Below are 9,712 nucleotides of genomic sequence, written 5' to 3'. Positions count from 1 at the left end.
ATTCAGTTCAGTCACTCAGTCGTGTCCGATTCTTTGCAACCTCATGGACTGCAGCACTCTAGGCCTCCTTGTCCGTCACCAACTCCCGGAGTTTACTCAAACTCATGCCATCGAGTTGCTGATGCCATCCAACCATCTCATCCTCTGTTGTCCCCTTCTCCTCCTGCCCTCAATCTTTCCCAGCATCAGGGTCTTTTCCAATGAGCCAGGTCTTCGCATCAGGTGGCCAAAGAATTGGAGTTTCAGCTTCAACATCAGTCCTTCCAATGAGCATTCAGGACTGATTTCCTTTAGGATGGACTGGTTGGATCTCCTTGCAGTCCAAGGAACTCTCAAGAGTCTTCTCCAACACCACAGTTCAAAAGCATCAATTCTTCTGCATTCAGCTTTCTTTATAGTCCAACTCTCACATCCATACATGACCACTGGAAAAACCATAGCCTTGACTAGATGGACCTTTGTTGGCAAAGTAACGTCTCTGCTTTTTAATATGCTGTCTGGGTTGGTCATAACTTTCCTTCCAAGGAGTAAGCATCTTTTTATTTCATGGCTGCAGTCACCATCTGCAATGATTTTGGAGCCCCCCAAAATAAAGTCTGCCACTGTTTTTGCTATTTCTCCATCTATTTGCCATGAAGTGATGGGACTGGATGCCATGATCTTCATTTTCTGAATGTTGAGCTTTAAGCCAACGTTTTCGCTCTCCTCTTTCACTTTCATCAAGAGGCTCTTTAGTTCCTCTTCACTTTCTGCCATAAGGGTGGTGTCATCTACATATGTGAGGTTATTGACATTTCTCTGGGCAATCTTGATTCCAGCTTGTGCTTCATCCAGCCCAGTGTTTCTCATGATGTACTCTGCATAGAAGTTAAATAAGCAGGGTGACAAGATGCAGCCTTGATGTACTACTTTTCCTATTTGGAACCAGTCTGTTGTTCCACGTCTAGTTCTAACTGTTGCTTCCTGACCTGCATGCAGATTTCTCAGGAGACAGGTCAGGTGGTCTGGTATTCCCAACTCTTTCAGAATTAATACATGCAATGTGTCTAACATGTAGTAAACAGTCAATCAATCTTGACTGTTATTACAGTCTGAGAATTTAAGTTACTTAAATTGTTTTCTGTAGAGAAAGAACGAGAGAGGAGCTAAAGACAGGGGCTGGATGGTTTTGTTTGAAGGTTTCTTCTAAATTCTAAAGCCATGTGGCCTATGTCCATTTTCCTTGTCACACTGCCCATGATGTAACCCTCACTTGTCTAGCTTGAATGCCCTCTCAGTGTTCTCTTATCCTAATGTTCCTCTGGGCTTCTCATTCCCTTCTCATTGCAAACTCTCATCCCTCCCTTTCTTCTGAAATCCTCCCACTGTGCCTGTCAGAACAACCAGTCCACAAGGAATAAACTACATCCTCAACCTCTTAAAAATGTTACAGTCTAGTTTACCAAAATCTGTTCCCCCACCAAGGAGACTGCTTCCTCACTACTCTTCTGTCCTCTCTAGACATCTCACTGACTCTACCAGGACAATGCTGGGGACAATAATTATTCTTAACTGATAGTTGTAGGAACTGTACGGGGACAATGCATGCCAAATGCTCAGCACAATGCTAAGAGTTTATTAAATTCTAAGTAAATATTCCTTTTTATCCTTGTGTCTGTTTGTCTCTCCTCACTGTGTGTCATCATCCAAAATAGCTACAACTATGAAATCATACTGTTATTAGCTTATTCCTGGCTAATATCCTTTATTTGTTCCATTCCCTTGACCCTTCTGCTTTTCCCCAAGCCTGTTGCTATCCGCTGGTTCCCATTTCCATCTCTAAGCTGGAACACCACTTAGATTTTATTCTTTCATGTGACATTTATTTTCTTGTCAATGTTACAAACTCTCTTGCTTTGCTGCCTTTCATTCACATCTATCTGGCAGATTCCCAGGCCCAGGTGATTTTACCTGTCCATCTTACCTTCAGGTGTATCAAGATTGCTGGGGAAAATCACACTACTGAGTAGACTTATATCACTGTAAATTCAGTGTCTCCAACCTCACCTGCACTGAGCATTTTGGCACTCCCTCCTGTGCTCTCTTACTCAACTCTGTATCCCATTCTCCACTGTGCTTATCTCAGACCTTTTCAAATTTTCTTCAAAACACATACCCTCTCTCTTTCTTTCCCTGCCTCATTTTCAGTAAATAATCTGCACCTTACTTCACAGTAAAAAGGGAAGAAAAAGGTAAGCTGATATTTAAAAGCTTATAAACCCATTATTTCCTTATCTCCTCTGTCTACCTGTATTGTTGAACTTTCTTTCACTGATCTATCAGTAATTCCCTGTCTTCGCTGTTTTTAACCTCTGCATTGGTACTGCCTCTGTCAACAGTGTAATGTTGCTCCTGCTGCTGCTGCTGCTGCTGCTAAGTCGCTTCAGTCGTGTCCGACTCTGTGCGACCCCATAGATGGCAGCCCACCAGGCTCTGCCATCCCTGGGATTCTCCAGGCAAGAATACTGGAGTGGGTTGCCATTTCCTTCTCCAATGCGTGAAAGTGAAGTTGCTCAGTCGTATGCAACTCTTAGCAACCGCATGGACTACAGCCTACCAGGCTCCTTCGTCCATGGGATTTTCCAGGCAAGAGTACTGGAGTGGGTTGCCATTGCCTTCTCCAATGTTGCTCCTACTACTCATCTTTTAAAAAAAGACTCCCCCCAAAAAATAAAAAATAAAAAAATAAAAAAAGACTCCCTTGACTCCACCTCTTCTTCCTGTCTGCTCTTTTCCCCTTCATATTTAAACTTCTTGAAAAAGTTCTGCCGTCCCTCTGCCTCTATCCCTCAAGTTCCACTCACCCCTTAGCCCACTGCAGCTTGGCTTTGGACTCCGTCACTCTACTAGAACTGCTCTCACCAGGCATAGGCTCCTTATGCCTATTCAATTGCCTATGCTCCTTATGCCAAATTCAATAAAAGTTTGTAGTTTGCATAACCTTTTGACTAGTTTTGAAATGACTGACTGCTGCCTCCTCCCAGAAACTTCTGTGTTCTTGGCTTCCATTACCATTTCTCTCAGCTGCCTTTCTGTCATTTGCTGCAATACTTCTTAGATTCTCTTTCTCTGTTTGTCCCTTAAATAAGGTCTCTGTGCCAAGTCCTCAACCCCGCCTGTTCTCCTTTACAATCTCATCTAATCCTGTAGCCTCAGATCACCTTTTTGTAAAGGTGACCCCCAAATTTATAACTGCAGCCAAAGTCTCTCTTGAGCTTCAGACTCATATCTCTAAGTGCTTCTTGGACACCACCTCTTGGATGTATCCCCTCACTTGTATCATCACAACCTATTCCTCTTCCAGTGCTCCTTTATCTCAGTTAATGACACCCCCAGCTACCTAGTCACCCTAGCCGGAAACCTAGGAATTATCCTTGATGACTTCTCCCTCACTTTCTACATCAAACCAAAAAACTGAGTCTTTTGCATTTCACTTCCAAAATATCCTAAATCTGTTGCTTCTCTCATCTGTACTTCTATTATCTTGATCAAGGCACCATTTTCTTTAACCTGGACTGTTTCAAAAGCCTCCTTCTGAAGCTTCTATTTGGCATAAGTATTACTACCTTTCAAATCTCTCTACATTCAGATACAGTACTTTTCATATCACAAGTTTGATGGTCACTACATGTTTTAATCCTTTAATGATATATTAGGGTTAACCCAGAGCAACAGAACCAGTAGGAGATAAGATTTATTGTAAGGAATTGGTTTACATGGGTTGAGGCCAGCTGGACAAGTCCAAACTCCATAGGGCAGGCTGTTATAAAGTGCAGGGTGGAATTCTCAGGTATAGCCTGAAGCTACTTACTGTCAATAAGCAGAATTTCTTCTTCAAAGACTTGGTTCTGCTTCTGTGGCCTTCAACTGAACCAAGCCCACTCAGATTGTCTAGGGTAATCTCCCTTACTTAAATCAACTGATTATGAACTTTAATCTCATTTACAAAATATCTTCACAGTCTAATCTAACAACACCTAGGCTATGTTTGAGTGAATAACTGGGGACTATTAGCCTTGCCAAGTTGACTCATCAAAAAGACCATCACAAAAGATTTCCTGTGCCATTCAGATAAACCTCATATTTCTTTAAAAATACCTGTTTGTAATGCCTGTCCATCCTGGCATTCATCTTTCTGTCCAAGTCTGGCCTCGCTGCCTTCCCTCACTGGAACTCTAGGGTTTAGTAAAGTTGAGATCCTTTCATTTCCAGAATGTGCCTCAGCTCAGTTCAGCCGCTCAGTCGTGTCCGACTGTTTGTGACCCCATGAATCGCAGCACACCAGGCCTCCCTGTCCATCACCAACTCCTGGAGTTTACCCAAACTCATGTACATCAAGTCGGTGATGCCATCCACCCATCTCATCCTCGGTCATCCCCTTCTCCTCCTGCCCCCAATCCCTCCCAGCATCACAGTCTTTTCCAATGAGTCAACTCTTCGCATGAGGTGGCCAAAGTACTGGAGTTTCAGCTTCAGTATCAGTCCTCCCAATGAACACCCAGGACTGATCTCCTTTAGGATGGACTGGTTGGATCTCCTTGCAGTCCAAGGGACTCTCAAGAGTCTTCTCCAACACCACAGTTCAAAAGCATCCATTCTTCGGCACTCTGCCTTCTTCATAGTCCAACTCTCACATCCATACATGACCACTGGAAAACCATAGCTTTGACTAGATGGATCTTTGTTGGCAAAGTAATGTCTCTGCTTTTGAATATACTATCTAGGTTGGTCATAACTTTTCTTCCAAGGAGTAAGCATCTGTTAATTTCATGGCTGCAATCACCATCTGCAGTGATTTTGGAGCCCCCCAAAATAAAATCAGCCACTGTTTGCGCTGTTTCTCCATCTATTTCCCATGAAGTGATGGGACCAGATGCCATGATCTTAGTTCTCTGAATGTTGAGCTTTAAGCCAACTTTTTCTCTCTCCTCTTTCACTTTCATCAAGAGGTTTTTTAGTTCCTCTTCACTTTCTGCCATAAGGGTGGTGTCATCTGCATGTCTGAGGTTATTGATATTTCTCCCAGCAGTCTTGAGTCCAGCTTGTGCTTCTTCCAGCTTATTCCAACCCAACCTCCAGATGTTCAGGATGGTTTTAGAAAAGGCAGAGGAACCAGAGATCAAATTACCAACATCCACTGGATCATAAAAAAGCAAGAGAGTTCCAGAAAAACATCTCTTTCTGCTTTATTGACTATGCCAAAGCCTTTGACTGTGTGGATCACAGTAGACTGTAGAAAATTCTTCAAGAGATGGGAATATCAGACCACCTGACTTGCCTCTTGAGAAACCTGTATGAAGTTCAGGAAGCAACAGTTAGAATGGACATGGAACAACAGACTGGTTCCAAATAGGAAAAGAAGTACATCAAGGCTATATATTGTCACCCTGCTTATTTAACTTCTATGCAGAGTACATCATGAGAAACGCTGGGCTGGAAGAATATGCCTATTCTCTATCTAAAATGCTCCTTCTCTCTGGTTCTCTACTTTACCTAGCTAACTCTCAGCTCATTCATTCTTTAGGAACCTCTCCTCACCTTTAGTCTGAATTAGGACATGTTGTTCAAAGCTCCCTTAATATCCTGTATTTCTTTTATCATGACATTCATCACATTTTATTGCAGTTTCTTGTTTATTGTCTGTCACCTTTGCTACAGAGTAAAATGTCTCATCTCTGTATTCCAAGCATTTAACAGAAGTGCCTAACATATAATAGGTGGTTCTCAAATACTTGTTGAATAACTAGAAGAATGAATAAATATGGCTTTATTTCTTTATTAGAAGTCTGGTTAAATTTACGACTATAAGCTGTCCATACATTAATTAGGAGTGTAAAATGTATTCCAAATCAAACATATCTGACTTTAATTTTTCACTATTATCAGTCATCCAGATACCTTCTGTTAGACTGGGTAAAAGAAGGGTAGTTGCTAAAAGTTCCTCTTTTTATAAGTACTTATACCCTTATAAGAGACATGAGCTATTCATTTGTTCATTTATTCAATATATATTGAGTAGTTTCCACTCACTGTTACAGGTTCTAAGCATACCGTGGTGAGCAAGACAAATATGTAGCTTACATAGGAAGTGGAGACAAGTAGTAAACCAAGTAACCAAGTAGTAAACCAATAAGCTAATTTTAGGCAGTGATAAAGAAAGTAGTATAAACAGTGTAATATGGCAGTGACTAGGACACAGAGGTGGGATTGAAGTTGAGGGTTAGGGAAAGCCTCATTTTATCCATCAATAAAATGAAGGTAGTATAACTGGTAAGAAAATACATTTCCCATTAAAGTGAGTATGTGCATATTATGTATCTGTATATTCACTTGTTCAGTTTTAAAAGTAACCTTTCTTTCTATGGATACATAAACTGAGGCTCAGGGAATTAAGTAAATCAGCTGAGGTCACATACAGCTACTAAGGGCAGAGCTGGAATTCAGCTATTGGCCCAGTCAATCTGAAACCCATGCTGTCTCCACTGTGTCAGACCACCACCCAGAAAGAAGGCCTCACGAGGAAAAGGACTGCTTGTGTCAATGTTAGGTTCAAGTAATCTATTCTAATATTTTTTGAGGATTTTTAAAACCTATATACTATATCAATAATAAAAATACATGATACATAATATAATACATACATTATATATGATGCTTTCTGTTTTTCAGGCCTCTTTTATTTTCATTATTATCCTGTGACCACTACTAATTAAGATAAAGAGTCCATGTAGATCATTTGAGAGTTGAGAAAACTGAAATAGGAAATTTAAGTGATTTTGCCGTGATTACACAGCTCTTTAATGGATATAGACTAGATTCAGTTCTCTTGATTTTTAGTCAGGTATTGTCTGGTATTTTTTTTCCAGTATGTCTATGAAAAACTTATTTTCTTTTTAAGTACTGAATTTAAGAGGTTAAGTATTAAGTCCAAATCAAACCTGAGAATTAATTTTAATTTTTCAGGCAAAGTGCCAAAGGTTTGTTCATTAGTACTGGCAGCTTCACTGTTAAGAAACAAAAAAGAAAAGAGAATAACAGGGAATAAGAAAAAAAATGTTATGTATCTCATTAAATACTTGAGTCTGTCCTTTTTTTTCTAATTTTATGCAAGTGAAAAAAGGACACCCAACTGCAAAGTCTCTGAGATGCTATTCAAATTCAAGTACTTCTGAAATACAAGTATGTGATAACTTATTATCTGCAGCCTATGAGAAAGTCATTTTTGCTTGTTGCATTATTCTTGATGACATATATGTTTTGTTTTATAATTATCAAGGGATTAATAATAAAAATGGGAAAAAACTTTTTTATGTGTTTGCCAAAAGAGACTGTATTCCCCTATTTTCCAAAAGTCAGCTGGGCCTTATCAGCTTTGCAAAATGATGAATGAACGCCTTGTTCATTATTATTGCTTAAGTCATTCTTATTTATGCCAGTAATTCAAGGATTATGTTTTGATTGTTCTTGAGAGATGAAAACACTTTCTTGCTGATGAATAAACACTGCCACTTTTAAAATATTTGTATGCAAAATGTCTTTAAAGCCATTATGAAATGTTTTGCAAAAGCATTAGGAAACTGTTTTTTGAAAGGCACTTTTTTCCCCCTACCTTCTCTTTCATGCTAAGCAGTCCAGTTGAAAGGCCTTTCAGAGTTAACTTGTTTAAGCAATACCAGTGTTTTAGCGTAATGAATAACTTCTTATAGAAGACAATCACACACAATTCAGCGTGCCGGTATTTCTATTTTTGTGCACCACCAATGCAGGGATTCTGTGGTAGACTCTTTCTTTGAGAAAGCTGAAGCGATCAAAACCCTGATTAACCTCTGATATTCACGTGGTGCTCTTGATCTTGAGGACTGCCGCAGTAACAAAGCGTTAATGGCAGCCATATGCTTAGGGTATTGTGGGTATGGGTGACCCAGATGTGAACTTGGGGGTGACTGATGCTAGCAGCTATTTGTTTCAGGTTTGGTGTGGAGATTACTGATGAAGAGTTTGAGTTGCTACTTGACAGAATCCCCCTTGATGAAGATGGAAATGTCAGATACCTCCAATTCATGGCCATGTTTGATTTGTGATACTCCTCTTTCACATTTTATAATTCCTTAGTAGTTTTCCATTCTTGACATATTTAACTCAGAGAATGGACCCCCAAAAGGATTAGGATTATTTAAAAATTCTCTTGATGGATTTGTATCTCATTTATTAATATTTTACAAGTGAAAAAGTTTTTCAAAATAGTGATGTTAACAAAAAAATCTTTTAACATTGGTTCATGGCAGTTCATTTAAAAATATTTAATGCCTCAACATCTGAAAAATGGACATTGAGAAGGGATAGTGTGACTCAGATGACTAAGAAAGAGGAATGTAAACTGTGGAGTTGGGAAGAGACTTGTAAGTGGCAAAAGTCAAGTCCTGGAGAGGGACTTTCTCAAATTGCACTAAAGAGCCTCCCACCCCCTGCACTGACTGACCTTTTGCCCCCTCTCATGCCTCCCAAATATTGTCCATTTACAGGAATTCTTACCACTTCCTTCCAGTGGGGTCCAGCTTGGACAGTAAAGTATAAGGTTATTATCAGTGATTGTGTTAAAAGCAGAACAAGGATGCTTTCTAAAATATTCCCAGCCGTGGAACTTTCCTGGTGGTCCAGTGGTTAAGACTTCATCTTCCAGTGCAGGGGATGGGGTTTGATCCCTGGTTGGGGAGCTAAGATCCCAGACACATTATAGCCAAAAAATCAAAACATAAAACAGAAGTACTATTGTAATAAATTCAATGAGGACTTTTTAAATGGCCTACATAAAAAAAAAAATTCTTTAGAAAAGTAAAATATACCAGTCTAAATTCCCTCTCATGGAACCCAAGGTTTTACTGTTTTCTAAAATCTTTTATTTCACAGAGTAGTTGAAGGCTGAAGTATTAAAAGTCCTGATTAGTATTGACCATTATTTCTCAAATACTGTAGGGATATTGCAGTCCCAGGCATCTGCTGTTTTTGGCTGAGGTCATTGAAAGGTGGTCTCCTTCTTCCTAAACATAATTCTTTTCTCTAAGGCAGTTTCAGGAAATAACTATCTTCACCCCATACATCTCCTACACGGTCCTCCAAATCACAAAACCGTACTCTTTAACCATGAAACTCATTCGTCATTTCCTGTTGGCTCTTGATAGCAGAGTAGACTTGATTTGACTTGAAGGGCATAACGAGACACATCCCTCCAAAATTATTTTCCATCATACCTATCATAGGGCCTTAAATTTTCACCTTTAAGGGATCGAGTCAGAAGGTGCTGGTCTGCAGAAGAAGCTGTTAAGATACTAATATCTCTGAGAGAGGTGACACTTTGTCAGTTTTTAATGTTTAACATTTCCCAAAGTGTATCAGGGGAACACTAGTTTCATAGGATGGTCAAAGCTCTCACCCTTAGAAAGGTTCTCATGGCCAAATAAGTTTGAGAAACTTATTAAATGAAGTTTCTAATTAAAGTTGAATGAATTTGTTTACTGAAATAAAATGAATGCTTCATGTAAGTGTCATGAATCTCCAAGAGGGGAAAAAACAGATCCTAAGACAAGTTGTTTATGTCAGTGATGAGCCCAAGAAGTACTAGTAAGGTATCAGGGAAGTGAGACAGGGAAGGGAAGAAACCCATATAGGATTCATT

This window comes from Ovis aries, chromosome 26 (genome assembly GCF_016772045.2).
Source record: "Ovis aries strain OAR_USU_Benz2616 breed Rambouillet chromosome 26, ARS-UI_Ramb_v3.0, whole genome shotgun sequence".
In the NCBI taxonomy this organism is placed as follows: domain Eukaryota; kingdom Metazoa; phylum Chordata; class Mammalia; order Artiodactyla; family Bovidae; genus Ovis; species Ovis aries.
Note: the sequence above shows the minus strand (reverse complement) of the source record.